At 48.8% G+C, this 23,020-nt stretch overlaps 1 protein-coding gene and 1 long non-coding RNA gene across 4 annotated transcripts in view; one reads left to right on the top strand and one right to left on the bottom strand.

The window, feature by feature from the left end:
- Positions 1-19,675, top strand: part of 9130015G15Rik (RIKEN cDNA 9130015G15 gene) — a 40,222-nt gene extending 20,547 nt beyond the window's left edge. Inside the window, exon 4 of the long non-coding RNA NR_154465.1 lies at positions 17,549-19,675. This is a non-coding gene — a long non-coding RNA (RIKEN cDNA 9130015G15 gene). The remainder of the gene's footprint in view (positions 1-17,548) is intronic.
- Positions 1-23,020, bottom strand: part of Nav2 (neuron navigator 2) — a 651,028-nt gene that overhangs the window by 468,479 nt on the left and 159,529 nt on the right. The window lies entirely within an intron of this gene.

Raw genomic sequence — 23,020 nt, 5'->3', positions numbered from 1 at the left:
CCAGTACAGTGTCTCTAAGATTCATGCATGTGGTAGCATTCATCAATACTTCACTTCCTTTATGCCCGAATACTACTCCACTGAATGGACATACCACAATCGCTCATCTCATTTGTTGATGGACATTTGGATAATCTCCAGCTCTTAGTTACTATGAGTTGTACTTCCACAAACATTCATATTCAATTTTTAAAACATTGAAATATTTTGAGTGTATGGCTAAGATTGAGTTGCTAGACAATATTGTGATTCTGTGTTGAATTTTTTGAGGAACCCTCAGGCTTTTCCATGGCCACTGTACCCCTTTACATCCCCACCAGCATTGTATGAAGGCTCATATTCCTCTGAATCCTCACTTGTTATTTTCAGTTTAGAAAGCTACAACCTCTCAGTGCGTGTAAAGTAGCTTCTCTGAATGGTTTGGACTTGTTTTTCTCAGCTGACTGATGAGAAAATTCCTTACTGCACATGATCCTTGGCAATTTATATTTCTACTTCAGAAATGCAATTCCTTCTATTTCTCTCCTCTCCCCTCTGCCCCCTGTGCCAGCATGCCAGCATTCAGCATTATTTTTCTCTTCCTTTATGGCATCACCCACTGGCCCTGGGGCTAGACCATTTCTCCTGTGGTTCTGATTAGCATTTAATGGATCATTTTGAATATTAGCAGACTGTCTAATAAAAATATACTGACCACTGTCTGATTGGTTTATTTTCATTCGACTTGTTGGTCACTGTGCTATTTATAGACTGAAGCTCTTTATATATTGAGGGCACTAGACCTTTATCATATATGGGGTTTGCAAGCATCTTCTTTGGTGGGCATCCCTTTTGGGGTTCAAATATGTTAATTGTTGTTAAAACCCAATGTGTCTACTTTTCAAACATGTTGTCACTCTTGCTTTTTTTTTGTCACATTTCATAGTTCACTGCTGGATTCTGGGTTATGACTGTGTCCACGTTTGATCATAGAGGTCTGTGCACTGTGTTTTACTCTGAATCTTTCTGCGGTCTTCTGAAGAAGGGAACCACATAGTCACTACCCCCACCCCCCAGCTACAAACTGAGGGCCAGGACTTTTAAAACATTCACTTCTATTTCCAATGAACACATGTTTTTATTAGTGTTTAAAATAATTCTATTTTTCTGATTTGTGTGTGCATACATGTGTGCACGCTACAGGGTGCATGTGGATCTGAGGATAACATAGATTTCGCTCCATCCACTGTGCGGGTTCTGGATACTGAACTCAGGTCATCAGGTTTGGTCATGGGCATTTTTACCTCCTAAGTCATCTTGCTGGCTCCAGGTAATACGTAGTTTTCCAAAAGCAAAGCACTGAGTAGCTGCATGCTGCCAGCTTGCCTGATGTCCATAGAGCCCTGGGTCCCATCCCCTGCACTGCACCACCAGATCAGTAAAGAACTAAAGCAAGCACGTGGTGATTTGTGCATGTATGAGATGCAGCGGGAATACACACACACACACACACACACACACACACACACACACACATACAAACACACACACACACACACACACACACACACACACACACACTGCAGTGAGCCCCAAAGGTACCTGTTACTTCAGATCAATGCCATTTCTCTGCAACAGAACATTAAGATTCACTTCCTCTCCAGCTGCATCCTGAACACCCAGTCTTACCCCTGTCTCTTCCTAGTAGCTTCTCTAGGTTCCAGTCACTACTATCCTGTTGTCTGCTTCTCTGAGGCCAATGGTTTTGAGTCCACATGGGGTTTATGGCTTCCTGGACCTGTCTTGTTTTACTTTACACATCCTTCGGATTCATCTGTGTTACTGGAGATGATAGCATGTCAGTCATTTTAATGCCTGGATACTGTTTCTTGTTTATAGATACCACTTTCTTAGCCATCTAATGGAGACTAGGTTGGGCCTACACAAGGCTAAGTATGACATGCCTCAGTCAGCTCTCAAGTTTAACTGTCTTCTCTACACACAGGTTCCATTTCTTGGCTACTCCCACCAGCAGGATAGCTTGGGCATACAGCTGCTGTGTGTCTAGCTTCTTGGGGGATGCCACACTCTGTGCCATAGTGTTTGTTCTCATTTACACGTGCAGTCCACACCCTATATGAAAACGTCTCCCATTCTCCCTATACCCATGCCAACATGCCAACATGCCAGGAGTGCTGCTCTCTTCCTCTTTGACAATACCTATCCTTGCTGGAGCTAGAACAGTTTTCCTGTGGTTTTGATTTGCATTTGATGAGTGATTTTGAGCATGATTTTTCTCTTTCTTTCTTTCTTTCTTTCTTTCTTTCTTTCTTTCTTTCTTTCTTTCTTTCTTTCTTTCCTTCTCTCTCTCTCTCTCTCTCTCTCTCTCTCTCTCTCTCTCTCTCTCTCTCTCTCTCTCTCTCTCTTTCTTTCTTTCTTTCTTTCTTTCTTTCTCCTGGCCACTTGTATATCCTCTTTGGAGAAATATCTATTTAGGTCATTCTCTCATTTTTAATCAGATTATTATTTTTTTTGGCTGCTGAGTTCTTTAAGAGCCACATAAACCCTGGGTATTAACCCCTTACCAGACACTTAGTTCACAAACGCCTCCTCCTCTTCCCTTTCCAGCCTGGTGATTGGTTCCTTTGCTGGGGAGAAGCCTTCTAGTTTGACAGAATCCACCCATCTGCTTTTGTTTTTGTTACCTGCACTAAGGGCACCATGTCCCCAAATTACTGTCAAGATACATATCTTAAAGCATTTCTGCTCTGAATCTGTATAGGAGTTTCATAGCTTGAAAGCCTATATTTAAACCTTTGACCATTTTGAGATTTGTATGATTAAAGAATGGGGTCTTGTTTCTTTCTCTGTACATAGATGATCCTTTTTCTGAGCATCAGTTATTGAAATGGCTTCTCTTCAGAAGCAGGCACCCTTGCTGCCTCTGTTGAGGTCAGGACTTCAGGAGAACGCACAGCTGTGTCAAGACAGCAGCACTGTGTCTCTGTGTGCTCCTGGGCCTCTAACTCTGGGCCTGAGATGCTTGTCCTTTCACTTCCTAGGTCCTACTGCTGCCCACGGTTCATGACCTACAGCATGGTTGTTTCTTCAATGGCCAGCCCATTGCAGAGCATAGATTCCAGATAGTATCTACAAGGGGGGTAATCCTGGGGGGAAGGGAGGAGAGAGAGAGAGAGGGAAGGGGGAGAGAGAGTGAGAAGGGAGAGAGGGGAGGGAAAGGGAGAGAGAGAGAGAGAGGGAAGGGGGGCAGTAGGTGAGAATAGCTATGAGGTTCATTCCAAAGGAAGGTTGCTATTGCCATCTATGCAGCTTACTGTTTAGTTGTATTCTTGTAACTTTCTGCTCCAGAAAGCAGTGACAGTGAGTGAGCTCTGTGAGTCTCTTCACTCCCTAGCTTTCCATTCAACGGAACTTGGAGACCCCACACGCCTGCACTCCCCACCCCACCCCACATACACATGAAACCTGACATTAAAATCAGTCTGTCCTCCAGGCTCACACCACGGGGAAGCGGTGAGATGCAGTGTTGCACACTCTGAGGTAAACTGAGTCCAAGCCTTTGTGCTCAAGCCCACGACAAAATGCTAACAGCCTGCAGTCCGTTGTGGGCTGGCACTCTGTGTGGGCTGTAGAAATAAGCCTTATGAGACGTTCCCAAGCTACTAGAGAACAAAGGGAGAGAGTCAATTGCTAGGAAGGACTGTGGGGCCGAGAGGGGCACTAGGAAGTCCAAGAGGAAGTGCCCATGGAGTGACTGAATGGTGTGTAAAGCAGCCGGCATATGGCTCAACCTGGTGATTTGGTGAGAAATGGCCTCCATAGGCTTATGTGTTTGGTCCCTGATTAGCGGTGCTGTTTGGGGAGGATATGAAACCTTTAGGAGGTAGAGCCCTCCTGAGGCAGAGCATCATTAGATGCACAGGGTTACAGGTTCTGCTTCCTGTTCTCTATCTCTGCTTCAAATGTCTCCATGGAAACACCATCAGCCAGCTTCAGGCTTCACACCTTCACCACAAGGAAGACTCTACCTCCCTGCAACCATAGCCAAAATAAACTCTTTCATCGAGTTGCCTTTTGGTCATGGTATTTTATCACAGCAACAGAAAAGGTAACCAACACACCCAGTCAGTCAAATGCTTGCCTTGCAAGTCTGAGGATCCTCAGAAGCCATGTTAAAAAAAAAGAGCCAGGCATAGCCCATGCATCTGTAATCCCAGGGCTTGGGAGGCAGAGGCAGGAGGAGCCCCGGGGCTCAGGGCCCAGTTCAGCTGAACAGACAGCTCTGGGTTCTACAAGAGACCCTGATCTTTAGAGCAATGTGGAGAGCTACTGAGGAAAGACATCCAGATCAACCTCTGGCCTCCACCCCCAAGCCATGCCCCTCACCCCTCGGGGGGGTAAGGTCGTGAGCTGATAGCAAGACTCTTGCTCTCTGTGATCTTATTCAGGGCACAGTGGACCAGGGATGTGCTTGGGATCAAAGGCTTGGCACCAGGGCTGGCCGGACATTACCTGTGGGTCTGGGTAAGCTCCCATCTTCCTTGATCTTTCCTTCTTTTCCTGGCTGACTTAGGAACAGTAGTTGGGCTCTACAAAGAGGTATTTCCATCAGAAGTCAGTGAATCAAGCCCGCGAAGTGCTTATCACACAGACAGCAATTGATGGAAAGGTCCTACTATGTGCTGAACTTCTGCTCAAGCCCACCATTATCTGGCCCTTGCCTGGACTTAAACTTGGGGTGGAGCTTAGCCCAGTCCCTGCCCTGCCCCGATCCACTTCCCATAGAGCCTTCCTCGGGGCCACAGCTGTTCTCCCTGGCCCTAGAGCTGCACCTCCTACTGATGTTCCCCTTTCTGCGAACCCTTGGCTTACACTGAAAGCCTCCTGGCCTCCAGAGAGGAGCTGATCAAAGCCAAACCAAACCAAACCAAACCAAACCAAACCAAACCAAACCAAACCTCGTGCTGTAACCTGAAGTCTGGAAGAGGATATGCCAGACCAAGAGGACCACAGGGGCAGATTCACGTTTGTTCAGCCCCTAATTTCAACTACTATGTGTTCACTGAGCACATCCTGTGGAGTGGGCCCCACCTAGGCTGCTGCTGTGAACTGCAGTTGGGGTGTGTGTGTGTGTGGGGGGGGGGGGAGGCGTGTGCAGAAAATGACATGCATACTGAGATGCAGTGCTCTGTGGGAGAGCGGGAGGTGTATGGGGTTCTAAGGAGGTGTGAAGGGGTGTGTGCTTGGGTTGGGTGCTGGGGTCAGTGATGGGAAATCCTTCAGCACTGGGGAGGCTCTGTGAGTAGGACCCTAGAGGGCATGAGGGAGGGAGGGAGGGAGGGATGGAGGGAGGGAGGGAGGGAGGGAAGGAGGGAGGGAGGGAGGGAGGGAGGCTGTGCAAAGTCTAAAGACAGAGAAAAGGGATGTATATTGAAAGGCCTGAAATAAGCCCCATGGACAGTGAGTGACTGATCGTGGGCCTTAGAGCCGCAGCTAATGACAAAGTCTGGCCTGTTTCACAGAGGGCCCTGCAGCCACAGAGCAGTGGCAGTAGTCCATCCCATGGACCAGGAGGCAGAGCCCTCAGAACTGATGCCCTTTCAGAGCCTGCTCATCTCAAGCCAGGCATGTTATCTACCCCTCTGAGCAGAGCTGACTGAAGGGAACCCTTATGGAAATGTGGGGATGTGTCTGCAGGCTGACTCCAGGGAACAGGTTACCTTGCTCCAACCCCATGTGTGGAAAGCCTTAGTTTGGCTCTTTGGGGTTGGGTCTTCCCTCAGGATCATGCTCATTAGCACTTCCTCTCCCTTTCCAGCCATGGCTCCACCCTCCCCAGCAAGTCAATCAACTGGGTCATTTGGCAGCCTCCTCTCAAGCTACAAGAAGTCCAGTCAAAATTAAAACAAAACAAAACAAAACAAAAAAACCCAGTTGCCCGGTCACCCTGCTCCCAGTTCCTGGAGTGACTGGATGTTTCAGGAGGACCTGGGAAGCTGTCAACAGAGATAGGCTGGACCTGGATAGAAGGGGAAATATTTATTTTGCGGGGATAAATATTACAGAAAAAAAAAAACTTTCCATTCTCCGGGCTCTGACGTAGATTTTTTTTCTTACCAGGAAGGAATCCTCACTGCCTAAAAAAGGGCAGCAAGAGAACTCGTAGGTGCCTTTCACAAACCGTGTGCCTCCACAGAGTAAACCAGCACACTGGTTACAGCTTGAGTGGAAGTGTCCCCCACAGGCTCCTGTGTGTGAACACTTGATGTCATCCCCCCGGCCCTGCCCCCACCGAGTGTGGTCCTCCTCTTTTGGAAGTTTGTGGAACCTTTAGGAGGTGGGGCCGTGCTGGAGGAAGTGCATCACTAGGGAATGGCCTTAGGATTTTGAAACCTAGCCCCACTTCCTGTCCACTCTGCTTCCTGTCTGTGGATACTTGGTGACCAAAGGCGCACTTTGTGCATCCCCTGCTGGGACAGACTGCTTCACCTTATACCATGAGCCACAGGAAGTCCCACCTCCCTCAAACTGCTTCTTGGTCGTGCCATAAGAAAAGTGACCGAGGTACTGGTTAGTTCATAATGTTGCACCTACAGGGTTGCTGGAAAGAGAGGCCCACTGGACAGGCAAACTTTATATGCCCCAGTACAGGGGAACGCCAGGGCCAAAAAATGGGAATGGGTGGGTAGTGGGGGGGGGGCTTTGGGGATAGCATTGGAAATGTAATTGAGGAAAATATGTAATAAAAAAAATTAAAAAAAAAAAGAAAGAAAAGTGACCGAGACAGTACCTGTGTAGTACGTGGGAAGTCTTATCTTATGAGTAATGAGAAAGCACACGTACTTGAGCCAGGGCTGCCTTAAGGTGACCATGGCAAGTTATCTGGATTTTTCCAAGCCTTTCTCTGGCTCTGCAAAGTTCCTTAGGCATGCTACCCAGGAGACTGTCTCCCAGGTTCATCAAGGCGGGCTTTCTTTTGCCACCCTTCCCCCACACCTCCCAGCCACGTTTCCTCATGCCCAGGTGTTTTCAAACACTTCAATCTGCCTGCCGTGGTGGCTGCCAAGGGGGACAGGTAGATCTTAGCAATGGAGTCCTTACAGAGCTTCCAAGCTTATGGGTAAACCTGAAAGTGAAGGTGGATTCCAGACAAGCTAGGTTCCCCCCCCCACCCCCGCTGGAAGATTTGGATGAAGATCTCAGGAAAGGGCTAGAGTCCCCTTTCCTGCCCCAAACACATGCCAGTTCAAATGGCCACCTTAGTTACCCTGCATGGGAGTGGCCAAGCCTCACCCACAGGCCACTTATAAGAGAACTCCGCAGTATGAGCAGGTCAAGCCCAGCTCTCAGGAGAAGAAGAACAAGACACAGGGGCTCTTCCTCAGCTACCACTGAATACCAGGGCACCTGTAGTATTTCTTCAGGAGAGGGAGAGTCCCTCAGAAGGAAAGTGACATGTCTGCATGGTGCCACGTGGACTGCATGACAAGGCAGGGTGAGAGCTTGCACACAGCCAAGGCTTATTACAGTGGTGTCCCCAGGGCTGGGGGCTGGGGTATAAGGGGGATGACGTTCATTGTGCTGGCGCCACTTTCTGTGGGAAGGAGAGGACGGCACCTCATCACTCTTGAACAATATGCTTTTCCTAGTCCCAGATAGCCAGGTGACATGTGTAACCAGAGTGTCCCCTCCTCACTTTTGCACTGCTGGGACATCCCGAGCGAGGCGCCCAGGTCTTCAGGACAGGCATTTACCAGCAGGAATGTCCTCCAGCCACGGCCACAGCTCTCACCAGGCTGCTGCTGAGGCCAGGGGGAATAAATGGGGATTTTAGTCCTTTGGAAGGTTGGGGGAATGGAGACCAGCATTTTCCAGGGTTGAGGCAGTGTGGAGCAGAAGGAAGGCTTTAGGGCAGACAGAAGGGCTTACTGGACTTACAGATAGGCTCAATCAAACATGCAATGATTACCTTTGTGCCCATAAGTATGCTAGGCTCTCAATAGGTGGAAAATGCCATCATCTTGGTTGTTCACTAGCTGTGTGGCTCTGGGCAAGTCACCTGACCTCTCTGAGCCTCAGGCTTCACCTCTATGGGAGGTCTCTGAAGCGCTGGGTGTCTGGTGCTGAGGAACACACAGCAGGTACTCCAGCCATGGGCTACCTTATCCCCTCTTTTAGAAAATCGACTGGTGAGTGGAGGGCAGGCACGTCCACCCTAGCACCCCACCCATCCTCACCCTTCCAACTGTTTTAGCTAAGAAAGTTTTCTGAGAGCGCTGGGTGAAGTGCCTACCACAACTCTCCTTCAAACAGAACAGGAGGCCCCCACTCTGGAGCTCCGCCAAGAGCCTTCTCAGAAAGGCACGACAGCCAGCACTCTGCCCACGGCCTGCCAGGGCCAGACTGGGTGGTGAAAAATAAAATCTAACGAGGTGCTTCTGAGCCCTCGGGAAAGAGACTCATGGAGCGGCTCTGAGCCTGGCTTCTGGGCAACCTGGGGGAACAAGCTTTCAGCCTGTGAACATCCCCAGATATTACTATCAACAGTGTGTGCATGTGTGTTGTGTGCTGTGTGTGTGTTGGTTCTAGAACAAATGCTGATCCCAGCCTCCCCCTCCTCCCCAGAGAGCCTCCCACTCTGAGGATCCCTGAGCTCTGCTCTGAAACGCGTGTTTATGCCTCCCTCTTCTGGTCATAATTGTCATTGCACCCACCCAACCTGCCTGCAGAAGTGGGTGAGCCGGACTTGAATGTCTTACCTGCTTTACCTATCTCCCTTGCAGGAGTGGATGCTGGGCTGGAAGCTTGGCTCTTGTATGCTGCCTTGCAGTAGCCTCATTGACTGCCATATTGACAGTAGGAACAGGGAATGGCTCCAAATAATATCATAGTACCAGCTAATATTTATTTGCTTAATATTTCAGGATTGGTGACTATGTATGCTTAATTTATTTGTTTGTCTGCATCTCTTTATTTACTTAGTATTCGTGGGGAAGATTTGTTTCCCTCATGCCAATGAGTTTTCTTGATTTGTATTCTCTTGTAACCCTGAGGAGGTTTTACTTTCGCCATATCGCTACAGAATCCAGAGCTGAAGCATTCGGAAAGCAGCACACTGCCAGTATACTGCTGGGATTTGAGGCCACATAAGCCTTAGGCCAGGGAGGCTACACATTTCAGTGGTGGCTCTGTGACTTCAGAGCACATGTAGATAGCTAATGGTGCTTGTTAAAATGCAGCTTCCAGGGCCCAGGGGGTCCATGTCTGCAGTAAGTCCTGGAATATGCACTGTAGTACACACAGGGATAATGTCACCCTTGATGTATTGATTCCATGGGTGCTTTTACAGGGACTCAGGGCATCTGGAAAGATCCAGGGCCCAAATGCAGAGAGGGACAGGTGGGTAATTGACTCTGGCATAGGAGGGTCCCTCTGTGCTTAAATTCTGCCAGACTGTGTTGGTCTTCTGGCAGCTCAGAGATATATCAGGTGAGAGGAGGGGACCTCAGAAGTGATGGCGAGCAGGAAGGGACTCTGACCAGACTGTGGGATTGTACAGGTTGCTTCTCTCTGCTCAGACTGTGTGTTTCCTTCTCTTCTTTATTTTCCTCTCCCTGGTCTGCTTCTGCAATCTTCTCCCTCTTCTCTCCCTCCCTGATCCCTAAGAGTTCGCAGCATCTTGGGTATCTAGCATCTCACTTTCTGCTCTCTGATGTCCCCAGACGCCAATCAGTGTCTCCTCTGTGTAGGTTGAACACACTAGCAGGCCTTGCTCTGAGTTTTCACCGGGACAGTATTTGGGGACTCAGGCTGATGAATTCTTGCCAGCCTGGGCCCCTCACAGTTTCCCTTACAGATATGACATGGGACTCAGTTTTACATGGTCCCTTCCTTCCTGAGATTCCTCAGGTCAGCCAACTCTGGGCTGGCCATAACCAGAGCATGGCTCTGCTTTCTTTTTAGCATCCTGTCCTGATGCTGATTTATCATCCACCCCCAATCCAAGCTCCAGGGCCACAGAAACCTGAAGCTGAAAAAGAAGAAAAGTAGTAAGCAAGAATCGAGGAGGTAAGGTGAAGTTCAGCATGGCTGGCAAAGTCAGAGGCTATGTTAACGTCTTTGCTCTATCCTATAGACAGCCAGGGCCCCAGAGATGTCCTAAAGACACCAGGACCCCAAAGATGTCCTAAAGATGGAGAGGGCCCCCAAAGATGTCTTAAACACAGAGAGGCCCCCCAATGGTGTCCTAAAGACCGAGAGATTCCCCAAAGATGTCCTAAAGACTAAGAAGGGCCCAGAGATTGCCTAGAGACAGCCAGTACACCAGAGATGTCCTAAAACAGTGAGGGGTCCCCAAAGATGTCTTAAAGACTGAGAGGGCCCCAGAGAAGTCCTAAAGACTCCAGGACCCCAGAGATATCCTAAAGACAGAGAGGGCCCCAGAGATGTCCTAAAGACACCTGGACTCCAGAGATGTCTTAAAGATAGAGAGGACTCCAGAGATATCCTAAAGACACCAAGACCCCAGAGATGTCCTAAAGACAGAGAGGGCCCCAGAGATGTCCTAAAGACACCAGGACTACAGAGATGTCCTAAAGATACCCGAACTCCAGAGATGTCTTAAAGATAGGACTCCAGAGATGTCCTAAAGACAACAGGACTCCAGAGATGTCCTAAAGACAGAGAAGGCCCCAAAGATCTCCTAGAGACACCAGGACCCAAAAGATGTCCTAAAGATGGAGAGGGCCCCCAACGATGTCTTAAACACAGCAAGGCTCCCAAAGATGTCCTAAAGACTGAGAGGTCCTCAAAGATGTCCTATAGACCAAGAAGGCCCCAGAGATCGCCTAAAGACAGCCAGTACACCAGAGATGCCCTAAGACAGTGAGGGGCCCCAAAGATGTCCTAAAAACAGTAAGGCCCCCAAAGATGTCCTAAAGACTGAGAGGGCCCCAGAGATGTCCCAAAGATAGCCAGGGTCCCTGAGATGTCCTAAAGACTGAGAAGGCCCTTAAGACATCCTAAAACAGTCAGGGCCCCAGAGATGTGCCAAAGATAGCAAGGGCCCCAGTGATGCCCTAAAGCTTATAGGAAGGTCCCAAGAGCTACTCTGATTGCCAAAGGGATTTCCCACCATCCTAGAGGGCTGAGGGCTGATGTTCTAATTGCCCCTTATGGGCTTCCTATGTATAGATGCTATATAGCTGAATGGACAGTAGAGACAGGCTTGGCACAGGCTCCATACCCATCACTTGACAGAGGGTTATTATTTTCACTAGCTATCCTCTGTATAGAAATCAGTAAAATGGGCACAAAATTGCTGCTATTAAGGGATGGGCTGGAAGAACAAATGAATGAATGGAGGAGGCAGAGGCTTTTGTGGAGGCTGTGTGGCTGTGTCTCTGGGTGGGGTGGTCCTCTCCTCTGTAGGGCAAAGAGCAGTGGCAAGGAAAGCTCAGAGCAGAGAGACATTAGAGGGCTCAGATCACCTCTCCAGGAGGCCCCTTTGTCCTCCCCAGGGAGGTCAGCCTGGGCAATGAGGAAAGGTCTCTAGGGAACCCTGTGCCAACCTCAAGCCAGGCACACTCACAGGCTGGCTATGGAGTCTTCAAGTCTCTTAACCTCTATGATCCTAATGGGGCCAAAAAAGGGAGTGGAGTTCTCACATCAGAACCTCCGTGAGTGGTAGGCAGGGGGACCTGAGCTTTGAATAGCTCCAGACTGGGGAACTTGGTCACAGCAGACCAGCTCATATCTCAGGACTTCTCTAGCATCTATCTCAGTTAAACAGGGTAGGGATGAGTGAGTGGCTCCTCAAAGTCTGCCAATGGCTGGTGTGCTCTTAAGCTATTGACTGACATGACAGAGGGAGAATGTCGCCCAAGACTTTGGTGCTGATGAGAGCTGAGGTTGGCTGGATGCCCTGGATTCCTGAACCCCACATGTGTTACACCAAGGTTGGACTCAGTAGGCAGGAACCAGGGCAATTTCCTGACTTTTTTCTAAATAACAGAGGAGCCCAGCATTGTCTCTGTTCCCTGATGATCTGCCTGGTTTCCCTCTGCTGACTCTAGGGACACTCCAGTCATGCATGGCTATCCACTTGCAGATATCTGACTGGGCCAGGCTGTGGCATTACAGAAGTAGAATTAGACATAATTGTGGCCAGAGTGAACCATGAAGGGGGAACTCTGTTCTGTGTCAGCTATCTGAGATGCCTCCCTGCCTGATCTTAGGCTGAAGGTCATGCTGGGAAGGTGGATGAGGTGCCTGTCTACCCAGAGTTTACCAGTTATGCCGAGTGGAAAGAATCTGTGGACAAAGAACTCTCCAGAAGCCCTTGCAGATGGTCTCCTCTGCCTGCTGATGTACCCCTTTACATTTAAAGGCACCAAGGACTCTATTGTTTTGTTTGACCTAATGTTTCAATGGCTTTCTTGTTCCTGTGACCAAAATGCATGGCAAAACCAGCCTCGGGGAGGAAGAAGCCATTCTGAATCAAGGGTTCGGTCCACAAGGGAAATTCAGTTTCCAGCCATCAGCGCACTAGTGGGCACCCAAGGCAGAGGCTGCTCATGCCAGAGGGGAACTGGAAGCAGAGAGCATGATAGGTAGCATGGCCCTAGTATAACCATCACAGGTTCCTCTTAACGGTTCCACAGTCTATGGGCTGGGGAAGGCTCAGCAGGTAAGGGCACATGCTGCTCGTCCAGAGGACCCAACATTAGTTCCCAGTACCCATATTTGATGGCTCACAACTGTAATGCTAGCTCCAGAGGATCTGAAAACTTTTTCTGGTTTCTGGTGGCATGGGAGCACCCATGGTGCTCATGTGCATTCAAGAACACGCCTGTAAATAACAGTACAAAATAGTACGGCCAGCAATGTCGTAAAGCATCAATCTGATAGGACATTTCTACATCACAGATCAACCTGCAACACTGAGTGTCCCCAACTCACTTAATGTGGGAACATCCTTTTCAGTGAAGTCCCCTCCGTAGAAAGGATCAGTGTGACAAACCTACCTTCTGTCTGGCCCCACTTCTCTCATTTCCTGATGTGTGAATATGCAAGGCAAGACAGAATGTCTGGCCTAAGGCCTTACAATCATTATTCTTAACGGGATGAAACTGGTATTTATGCCTTAGCAGGTTCTCTCCACACACAAATGCTTTCCCAGTGTGTCATCTGCTGACCGCGGCCATTAGCAATGTGGAGGATATGCTGTGGAGAGTGCACTGTGAAGGGTGCGCGGTGGAGGATGCACTGTGGAGGATTTACTGTGGAGAACAGGCTGTGGAGGGTCCTTTGTGGAGGATGTGCTGGGAGAGGGTGCACTGTGGAGGATGCTCTGTGGGAGGGTGCGTTGTGGAGAACGTGGTGTGGAGGATATACTGTGGAGAACATGTGCTGTGGAAGATATACTGTGGAGGGCGCGCTGTGAGGATGCTCTGGGGAGGGTGCACTGTGGAGGATGAGCTGTGGTGGATGGCTGTGGAGGATATAATGTAGAGAATATGCTGTGGAGGATATAATGTAGAGGATATGCTGTGGAGGATATACCATGGAGAACATGCTGTGTAGGGTGCGCTAAGGAGGATGTGTTGTGCAGAATGCATAGGTTATTGACAGGTGTTTTCTCTCAGCTGAGCTATGCAGTTCATCTTCCGCACATATTTGGCCTGCTCATCATAAAGATGAAGACACCAAAGCTCAGAAAACCTTTGATTCGAACCCAGGAAGTTGCTTTCAGAGCCCAGTCTCAGCTACACTAGCTCGTTAGTCAGTCACATTTTCCTGAAGCTGGGAGCAAGTGGCTGTGGCTATAGAGCTGGTAAGGCGGGACCTCGGAGGTGGCGCCACAGCCTGGGATTTCTAAAGAAATGTCAGATTTCTTTAGGAAGCACATTCTTGCTTTTTCTTTTTTCTTTTTCTCCCCATCTGACTTGAGGGTTGGGGAAGCAAAGGAGAGGCCAGCACAGCAAGAACACAGAGGTGATATCTTACCATAGGTGACAAAACCTGCCTCAACAGAGAGCTACTTGGGAAGTCACCACCTGGGAAACCAGGAGATGCAATTTTGGTGAGAAGCAATTTAATAAACATGCAGATTCTGTTAGTGCTGGGACAGAACAGGAGTGAGGAGCTGAGGGAGAGCCAGTTGGGGAATAGAGATTCCAGGGGTGGATTCCAGGCACCAAGAGGCTTACTGGGGATTCACCAGGAAGGTGGCCTGGGAAAAAGAGAGAGGGCCGGAAGCTCCCAGGGAGGTTCCTTAATGCTCAGGAGTGAAAGGTCTGTCACACACTCATGTTAATGGCTGCCACTTGGAAGGTTTGCCAGTGGGTGGGGCAGGTGGATGGGGCATCCCACTCCCTCAGTTACCCTAGCTCGCTCTAGAGAGCTAAAAGAGGTAAACACAAATGCAGAATCTTGCAGCAAGAGACAGATTGGGCATGAACAAGGCTCATATCATAACCTCATATAACCCGGGCTTCTATCTCCTGTGACTTAAGACTTCCTTCTCCAGAGATGCTGGAGGCTGTAGTGGGGAGTGCAGTTACGTACATACCATTAAGTGAAAGACCATCCTGTCCTAGTCAGGAAAGCCATCTTCTTCCCAAGAACACAGCTTCAGGATGGATGCACATGCAACAACAAGTGTGTGTGTGTGGGGGGGGGAGTGAGGGGAGGTACACCCGCCTAGCCAGATCAGCTAATTCAGTCCATCCGGTCCTTGCTGGTCCCAGGGTGACAGTGCAGACAGCTTTCCCTAACACCCACTGTGGGTGTTGCCCCACTGGTGTCTGAAATTCATCTTCATATTGTCTTCATGACACCTGCTGCTATCACAGGACTGTGACGAGCAGAGGGGGTGAGTGCCCTGGCAGAGAGCTCACAGCTGATAACATGGTGTGATGAGCTTTTAACTTTTGAGAGATTTGGGCTTATATAACCGCCCCCTTCCTTTCTATTTGTGTGACCTTGGTGATGTCCCTGGAGCAGAGGGTTCTTGGTCTTTTCCGCTATGGGGCTGGATACAGTGATGGGCCCCTGGGTGCCTGGCTCAGGGCTGATTTGCTGCAGGAGCCTGTTTACAGAGCCTGCCATTGCTGCTACAGTGAGACCCACCTTTCCTCAGCTTGAGACTGATCTGACTGTGACGCTTGTTCTGGCTCAGAGAGTGTGGTAGAGTGAAAGACATGCCAGCAATGCAGGGGTTAAACCCTGACTTCTCTCTTCATTCTCAGCATTCACTGCAGGGAAAGCACCCTGCTATACTATTGGGAGACCAACACCGTGGCCCTGAGCTGAGGACACGTTGGCTGCCTGGGTCACCCACCTCATGTGATTCCCCAGCTTGAAATCCACTAAAGACCAAATCACCACAGGCCTGGTCCCTGTCCAAATCATGAGCTGAAGGGACAAATGTGTGTGTGTGCAGGAAATGACATGGAATATGCTATGTGTTAGTTAATTTGCTCTTTGTATCAATCCTAGGCCTGGAAGGCTTAGGTTACATAGTAAATAAAGTGTGGTCTATCTATCTATCTATCTATCTATCTATCTATCTATCTATCTATCTATTTATTTAATGTACACGAGTGCTCTATCTGCATGTACACCTGCATGCCAGAAGAAGGCATCAGATGCCATTACAGATGGTTCTGATCATGTGGTTGCTGGGAATTGCACTCGGGACCTCTGGAAAAGCAGGCATTGTCCTTAACAGCTGAGCTATCTCTCCAGTCCCTGAAGTGTGGCTTTAAACAGTAGGCTAACTCCAGAGTGCATACCTACAAGCTTGTTATAAGGCCCCTTTGCCAAGAACTAGCCACTCTCAGAGTCCCTCCCAAGGTCCTTCAGGCCCAGGTCCTCAGTCACACTGATTCAGTGCTGCCCCCATGTGGACAGGGAGTGCCATCACTCTCTGGCATTAGCTCATTTGGGGCTGGTAGACACCTCATCTGCAAACCTGTCATCTTCCCTTCAGGAACTCTTTCAGCTCCAACGGGAGCTGCAGTCTTGGCTCTGATCTCGATGGTCTGACTAGTGCTGGAGGAAAACCTCCCACCTCCTGATTCCCAGAGCTGTCAGAGTACCTGCAGAAGCAAAATGTCCCCACCAAAGCCGTCAGCAGATCCGTGGCAACCAGAAAGCCCAGCTCTCACCCCAAGTCCAGAACACTGTCAATCTCCTGGGGTGTGCATAGGCCACATCTTGTCCAGCAGGAGGCAGTCATGCTGAGAATACATCAAGGAGACTAACAGCATCAAGCATGTAGACGAGATACCCAGCTTCCTCTGTTTTACTCGAGGCATGAAGAAGCAGCACACATCCACCCATTGGTTTTTATTATCTTGGTACTTGCTTTTCATTATCATTGTTTTCTTTGGGAAAAAAATCCTCCTGTTATTTATTTCATGCCTTAAAAATGAGTTACATGAAGGGAGACTTGGGTCCCTTGCCCATGATTCCTGAAGGAGGTGGAGGTGTGAAGGTCAGTAGATCAAGTTGACCCTTATCCACATTGCAAGTCTGAGAGCAGCCTGGGCTAGCTAAGTCACTGCATATCTAACGGAGGGGGCTGGAGTGATGGCTTAGTGGTTAACAGTATTTCCTGCTCTTGTAGAAGAATCTGAGTTTGGTTCCCATCACTCATGTGCAGTGGCTTACACCACTGGGGATCTGATACCGTCTTCTGGCCTCTGTGGGAACTTTTATGAGCACACAAATACACACACACACACACACACACACACACACACACACACAAATGCACACATACATGCATGTACAGATACATACACATACATGTATTTACACATGTATGCATGCACACATAAATAAAATAAATCTTTTTAAAAAATGAAACCACCTCAAACACAATAAAAAAACTAACAGAGGTTGGTGACACAGGACATTGTTAAGGACCACTGTTATGGCTCCAGAAGAGCCCATACACTGTAGATCTTCCTAAGGACCACTGTTGCAGCTCTAGTAATCTAGAGGTCAATTTTAGAGCTCATACGCGGTCAATTTTGCTGCTAACTGCTCAGTTCACTTCTTATTCTCCATGTTGTTGCAAATATGTTGTATGATATAATTTTGTAGAATGCATTGTCTGTCCACCATAAGTATGTCTGCATGCTTTTTCTTTCACACCTCACTGTTAATCGCTGCACACCATCCATTTGGTCCACGTACCACAATCCTCCACACCTCCTCTGGTTTCCCACTGAGACTGGTCAGAATCTCTTGGTTTTAGATGTGATGTTGGCATTAGCATCTTCACCGAGGGGTCTCCCTTGTTTCAGATGGTTTTCTACAGCTCCGTAGCAATGTTCCCAGGATATACACTGCCTAGACTCCGTCCCATGCCTCTTTTGTCCCACCGGAAGCTAGACACATGGAAACTTGGGAGAGCAGATGAGAGAGGACTATTTGAAAGAGGGAAAGAGGAAAGATGCAGAGGAGGAAGGCAGTGGGAGAGCAGGGTGTCACGGTGCTACGTTTGGGATAAACTCATTTTGTCTCTGCTTCTTAGGTCTGAGCAGGAAGGGCAAGCCAGAGGAAGACCATCCAGGAAAAGAAGGGAACAGCAGAGGAATGTATTCCTTGATGGTGGCATCTCTTTTGAAATACCACACCACATCCTACGAACGTGTTAGAAAGAAGAAACAACACTTCTACCAAGTATTGCTGGACCTCAACTCTGGAATGTAGAAATATCAGTCTGAAAGCCATCTTGAGCTCTACAGTACCCAATGAAGTTAGATCATTGCCTTCAAGAGGACTTATGTGTAAAACTCCTACAGGCTGTAGACATGACTATGGGTCCATCCATAAGCCTACAAAGTCACAACAGCACATGCTGTGTGGTATGCTACCCAGACCCCTTAAAGGACAAGGGCATCCTCCCCAGCACTGGTGTTCTCCCAGGCTAGTCTCTCCTCTAGCCTGCCTGAAGGGAGTTTCCCAGCTCATGTAATGGCCTGGCTGATTGATGTGGGGTATTCCAGCCTGTTCTCCCTGTTGAGCAGAGGACACTGAACATCTTTATCCAGCTCTGAGCTGCCCAGGGACCAATTACAAATATACACAGCCCTGCCTCTCTGTGTCACTGGCTATCCCTTATAGGTGGTACCAATTTCCTGTGCTATTTTCTACAACAGAAGTCATTTCTCAGGGAAATTTAACCCCAAACAGTCATGTATCTTTCTTCCTTCAAATTCCAGAGAAGGGCACAGTAGGGAAAATACCTCAAGATACATGAACTGGCTAGGGTTTTCCAAACAGGACTCCAGTTGCTTGGGACATAATGCCAATAACTGAAGCTAGAAGGCAGAGGCCCAGGAAATGGCTAACATAATCATCTAAAGAAACAGCTCACAGAACCTTTGCAAGCTACACATCCAACAGAGGAGAATTAGCTGGAATATGAAGAAGAAAAACCCCCAAACCAAAACCCAAATAAACTTCAAGAAGCTAAACAAGGATCAAAAAAGCCTACAATAAAGGAGCCAGTGAAGCAAGCAGAGTCCTCAAAAGATGAGGCGCAAATTTCTATTAGACACATGAAAGGATGGTCAGCCTCACTCTCCATCAGAGGAAGGGAAATTAAAGTTACAGTGAGAACCCATCAGAGTGACAGTCATTAAAAAAGCAAACACTAGTGACAACAGATGCTGGTGCAGAAGGGGTGAAGGGGCTCTTAGACCACTGGTGGGAATGGAAACCATGCCCGCCTCTGTGGAGATCAGTGTGCAAATTCCTTCCACACCCAAACTAGGGGCTAGGAAGATGGTGCAGGGTAAAAGGTGCGTATTCATTGTGTCTGTTCCAGACATCCATATTCACCAGCTCACCACTGCCTGGAACTCCAGCTCCAGGGGATCTGATGCCCCCTTCTGGACTCTTCAGGTGCCTGCCTGCATACACGAACACCTCACACAGACACATAACTTTAAAAAGTGATAAAAATCTTCAAAAAATTAAAAACACATCTACCACATGAGACAGCCATACAAAACCCGGGTATGTATCCAAAAGATCAGAACAGGCACTTCGCAGAGACACTTGCGTCTCGTTTACTAGAGCTTCATGCACAGTCATGAAGTTATAGAACCAATGTAGGTGTCTAACCTCAGGGGAAGAGATAAGGAAAGTTGGTTTATATACGCATCAGAAGTTATATCAGCCATAGAGATGGATGAAGTTTTATCATTTATAGGACAATGAATTCAACCAGACTTCATTATAATAAATGGATTAAGCCAGTCTCAGAAAGACAATGTTTTCTCTCTTACACGATTCCTAGATTTAATATAGATATGTAAAGCCATGCATGTATGTAATAAATGTAAAAGTGAAACTGTCTAGGGAGCAGGGGACCTAACTGAAAGGGGAAGAAGGGTGCAGGTGGGGGTGGGGAGGAATATACTCAATGCATATTACATATGTATGTGAAAATATCCATACCCAACAAGCGACAGGTGCAAAGTATAGACACAATGAAACAAATAACAATAAAATAAACTCAACAGGAAAACAGAATTCAGTTGTAATGCTCTGGAAAAACTGTTTCAAATTAGAATTTAAGATACATAGATACGCCTGGCAGTGGTGGTGCCGGGCGGTGGTGGTGCACGCCTTTAATCCCAGCACTTGGGAGGCAGAGACAGGCGGATTTTTCTGAGTTCAAGGCCAGCCTGGTCTACAAAGTGAGTTCCAGGACAGCCAAGACTATACAGAGAAACCCTGTCTGGAAAAACCAAAAAAAAAAAAAAAGGTACATAGATACATATTTTCTACAGAAAGGACCCTGAATGCAGACTAAAGATCAGTTTGTAGAAGGCACTAATCTCTTACTAGTGTCCCCCTCCCCTGCTCCTGATCAGCTACTTATTGTCACTTATTCTGACCTTGGAGGACAATGTTTTAAAACGAGAAAGACCTCTCAGAGGTTTTTAACATGAAATGTTCCATCCTCCTTTTTTACTACTGGAAAATAGTGGAAAACCTGACTCCCTTTGGATTCCTGTAGAGATTTTATCAGTTGGGCCTTGGAGTCGGCTCTGTACACCCACTGACTGGCTCAGCCTGCGCAGCCAGAAGGGGGCAGCACCACTCCGCAGAATTCCCTCCGGGCTTTGCTTTTCTGGTAAGTTCCCGCTGGCTGGCACCACACAGTCAGGTTGGCATGGCTTTCAACCTCCTGCCTTAGCATGCTGGAGGTGTATGTACCTTCGGGAGGGCGTGGCAAAACCAGCAGGCTAGACTCAATTTGCAGTGCCCGAGTGCACCTGAAATGTACTCTGGCATTTCAAGTAAAACTGTCAGGCTGTAGACGGAGGAGGCCACTTCAGCTTTGCTGGACACTTTACAGTCTGCTGAATGGCATCTTCTTCCGTCTCTCATCCTTGGGAGCTATGGGGAGCCAGTGTGTGTGTGTGTGAGTGTGTGTGTACACGTGCACGCGCACGCACGCACGCGCATAGGCATACACACATCAGTATGGACAAGCTGGAAGCTGTGAAGGAAGGCTTTCTCCTGGTGCTGACCCAGGGCAGAGAGCTGCGGGTGCAAAACTCTGTCTCCTGCTTCACCCTGATGAAGCTCTTACACTCTTCTGCCCTGGGGACGGGAGGTACCTAGGAGCCAGGCACATTGGATACCTAACCTTTCTATGGCTCTCAGCACCAACACCGTCACCTCCTATACCTTCTAGGGGCTGTCCCCTCCGCCATCCAGATGACACTGAGGGGGAGGTTTTCTTCAAACAGAAAAACAAAGCATGGAAGAAAATAAATGCACTTTATTCACTGCCCCCCGCAGCCCCCGCCCCCCAAAAAGAGAGCCTTGCATTGGGCAGGAGCTTCACGAGACAGGTGGCTTTCCTGGGTCCCTTCCAGTGATTCATGCAGTAGCAGAGACAGCCTTTCTTCTTCTTCTTTTTTTTTTTTTTAGACCAAGAGGCTTGTCCTGTCCCCACATAAATGTGTCCAGGAAGAGCACGTGACTACTATGCTGAATACACCGGCAGTACGACCTCAAAGCCTGTGTCTCTTCTCTTGTTTCCCCTCCCCTCCTCTCCTATTCTTTTCTTCCCTTTACCCACTCTCTGCTCTCGGTTTTTTGCTGGGCACGATGGACACAGAAAGAATCTCTCTGGCCACGTTCATTTCGCCGCCACGGGCAGGATGCTCTCGGCACCAACGCTCCCTTTACCCTGTTGCCCTGCCCCCATACACTCACGCTGCAGTGTTAACTCTAAAGAACTCGGAAATTCCTGGGTGGGCAGAACTGTGGCCTGGGAAACCGTCCTTCACAGACAGCGTTTTTTTCAAGAGAAAATGCCTCACTCACAGCCTGCCACTGGCCAATGAACGCGCCTCGGCTCTCAAACGCAGCGCTGAAACTGGCTTTTTTCCCCCCATTTCCTCTCCCAAATGCCAATGATATCTGTGAGCCTGAAAAATATACTGTTCTTCTTATCCTTCATGGCACAAAGCGGTTTCCTCTCAGCCCGTGATGAACAGATCTCTGGTCCAAATGGGATCCAGCCTAGGCAGCTCTGCTATGCCAGGGTGGCTCTGGGAGAGGCTGAGGGTGAGGAGGGAGTTCGGGGCCCATTGAGGGAGGTGTTGGTGCCTCTGCACTCCCAGACAGAATGGCACTGCCCCAGTTTTCTGGGGATTGTGTTCAAAGAGGGGCTAAGGGATGGCCTGAGCCCCCAGTGACTAGAAACTGTGAATTCCCAGTAGACACCCTGCACCCTCTGATGGTTCTATACATCCCTGGATTTCTTTCACTCTGGCTCTTGCCCTTTGGAGCCCCTGGGGTGGTGGTAGTGGGGCAAATGGCCACCCACTTTTTCTCTAACCCTTCTTGCCACCTGCTCCTTACAGGGTTCTGCCCTGTGTCCTGTGCTGCCTTCATCAAGATCTGGGCTGCTCTAACTCAGCCATAGGAGTAGGGCCCCTCATCAGTAATTCACTGGCCCCCTTCCTCCATAGGGTGGGGGACCCGAAAAACTCAGCAGCTTCTGAACTGTGGGGCAACAGAGTCCTGGATCATCATCCTTAGCAGAGGAGAGGAGAGGAGAAGAGAGGATGAGAGGGGAGAGGAGGGGGGAGAGGGGAGGAAGGGAGGGGAGAGAGAAAAAAAGCTAAGAAAGGCAATGACCACAATCCAGAACCATTCTAGAAGTTCAGTATACTTCAGGGGGGGGGGGAGGCATTGCTCTAAAGGATGGGTGTTTTCCCACCACTGCCTTCCTGCAGAAACAAAGGAAGCAGGACGTGGCTGGCTTCATAGACTCCTTCTTCACAGTTTCTCATTCTGTTTCGACAAGACAGCTGCTAAGGCTGCTATTCTTAAACCCTGTGTGCAACCTCTGAGTTCCTGTAGCCAACACACGAAGGAAGCTGTGAACGTGCACACCTGGTGGGCGGTGAGTCCCAGAGGGAGGGTGGGTGTGGAGCCGGGGAGCCAGGCGAATGCACCCAGGTGGCTCCTGGCCTGGGATTGCCACCTGAGGCCACAACCCAGCCAGGGGGGACTTGCATGGCGAGGGCATGACCTTTAGATGTCCACCTCTGGGGCATGTAGGAGAAACTCTAAGAAGGTTCCTATGGTCCTTACCCCTGTGGAGCTCAGAGCTTGGTTTACATAAATAGAGAACTTGATTGCAATTCCAAATAAGCCCATTGACCCCCTGCCCATGTTCTGATAGCAACTGTGGCAAGAACAGTGATAGAAGTGGGTAATCCTAATCTCAGAGAAGCCATGGGGCCATGTGGGAAGAAAGGAGCTTTATACAGGGCGCTTAAGGATGGGGTGCCTACAGATGGGGTGCCTGAAGATGAATCAGTGAATGGATGGTTAGGCAGTCTCAGCTCCCGAGCAGTAAGAGCTGTGTATTCAAATCTCCATTCCAGAATTTACTATGCACCCACCACATTGGCCCATTCAGTTGACCTCTGTGGGTCTTACCGCTCTCACCACTGGGGAGGAA

Source organism: Mus musculus, chromosome 7 (genome assembly GCF_000001635.26).
Source record: "Mus musculus strain C57BL/6J chromosome 7, GRCm38.p6 C57BL/6J".
Classification (NCBI taxonomy): domain Eukaryota; kingdom Metazoa; phylum Chordata; class Mammalia; order Rodentia; family Muridae; genus Mus; species Mus musculus.
The sequence above is the reverse complement of the archived record's forward strand: the minus strand, read 5'-3'. Positions and strand labels throughout refer to the sequence as shown.